At 34.2% G+C, this 1,936-nt stretch overlaps 1 long non-coding RNA gene across 1 annotated transcript; it reads left to right on the forward strand.

Annotated features, from left to right (window-relative positions):
- The first annotated feature begins 7 nt into the window (after window positions 1–7).
- LOC111378115 lies at window positions 8–993 on the forward strand. Its single transcript, XR_002699814.1, has 2 exons — window positions 8–660; window positions 758–993. It is a non-coding gene; the product is annotated as an uncharacterized LOC111378115 (long non-coding RNA).
- The last annotated feature ends 943 nt before the right edge of the window (window positions 994–1,936 follow it).

Below are 1,936 nucleotides of genomic sequence, written 5' to 3' on the forward strand. Positions count from 1 at the left end.
AGATTACTTCAGTTGAATGAAATGGATGAGTTTCGATTGGAAGCCTATGAGAATGCAAAACTCTACAAGGAGCGCACAAAAAAATGGCATGACATGCACATTCAAAGAAGGAAGTTTGAAGTTGGGCAACAAGTTTTGCTGTACAATTCTAGACTCAAACTTTTTCCTTGTAAATTGAGGTCTAGGTGGTCAGGGCCATACACCATAGTCAAGGTGTTTCCTTATGGAACAGTTGAAATAATGCATGAAAGTAAAGGGACCTTTAAGGTTAATGGACAACGGTTGAAGCCATATTGGAACGGTGAATTTTCGAAAGAAAAATCAACCGTTCAACTTGCAACACCAGAATGAATGAACAAAAAGTCGAGCTCTAGACTATAAATCGAGCGCTTAATGGGAGGCAACCCATTCTTCTATCTCCTTTTGCTATTTTAATTAACTATTGCATTACATGTAGTTTTAGGGACTGCATTAATTTAGGAACTCATGCATTTAAATGGGTAGTGTTGGACACATTTTAAGTGATACTTTCAGACCTGGACCAGTAACTTAGGCATATTTATTTATTAAGTTCATTTTATTTTGACATGGTTATCTAGGTTCATCGTTAACATCTTAGCATTCTATTGAGCTTACATTGATGTGATATGCATCTTTAAGGTGGTACCTAAATCTCAATCTTTCTTGGTATGAACTTATTGCAAATATCTAACTTTTGTGTGCTATCACTAATATTTATTTTGAATACTTGAAACAGAGAATTAAAGCCTCACAACAAAGAAAAGCTACAGCTGTCATGATACCTACCAATTGGAGCAGCCTGATTATTCATCGCATCCACATTTACCCCGGGGAGTTTTTGATCCTTACCCCTTACTTTGTTTAGTTTTGCTTATACATTGGGGACAATGTAGTATTTTAGTTTGGGGATGGGTGAGTATTAGGATACCTAGAATACATATTTTTCAACTGCTAATCGAGTCCGTATAACTGTTATAAAATAAATAAATAAAAAAATAAAAATAAAATCATTCAAAAAAAATAAAAAAATAAAAAAATAAAAAAAAATTTGTTTAGTAGCGTTGACGACTTGCCGTCTATGAAGATATTATTTGTTTGAATTGAGTACATATTTAGTTAGATGCCGGATAACATCTTAACTTGTACTTTCACTTTAAAACTTATCCATGTTAGATTTGATTATTTGAGCACAGAGCCATAATGATTTATCACTTATGTTGGTATACAATGTAATTTTTGTGGAATTGTTGATGTTGTTGACTTAGGTTTGAATAAAATTCCCAAGTACCTTATTTAGAAACCAAACTGGAAAAAAAAAGCAGTTTGGGGGTGAGAAGGTTAGTGCTTGTCTTCCTAGAAGTGCGATGGTTTGGAATTCTCGGACCCCAACGTTAATTGAAAGGGTTTGAGTTAAAAAGTCTAAAACGGGCACTGATCATTATACATTTTTTTTACTTCTTTTTGTAGCCTTTATGACCCGAGTGATTAAGCCTGCAAGGGTATCTAAAAACCTGATGCCCTATAGTCGTCTGACTTGGGAGTCATCGGCCTAAAACTCGTTACATGGGTCATTTAGAAAGCTTAATGGAAAGAAGCTTTGCACATAAGAAAAAAAATAAAAATAAATAAACAGTTGGATTCTCATATCAAAAGAAAAAGCAACACATCTTCTACTTATTTTCGTAGCCTTTTTGACTCGGGTTATTAAGCCTGCAAGGGTATCTAAAAACCTGATGCCCTATAGTCGTCTGACTTGGGAGTCATCGGCCTAAAACTCGCTACATGAGTCATTTAGAAAGCTTAATGAAGAGAAGTCTTGCACAGGAGATGTCAAAAAAAAAAAATGAAGAAGAAAATTTGAGATATAATTTATCAAAAGTGAGATGTGCCTAGTAATGACTTTGAGATTTGAATT

The sequence above is a fragment of the Olea europaea genome, unplaced genomic scaffold (genome assembly GCF_002742605.1).
Source record: "Olea europaea var. sylvestris unplaced genomic scaffold, O_europaea_v1 scaffold1770, whole genome shotgun sequence".
In the NCBI taxonomy this organism is placed as follows: Eukaryota; Viridiplantae; Streptophyta; class Magnoliopsida; order Lamiales; family Oleaceae; genus Olea; species Olea europaea.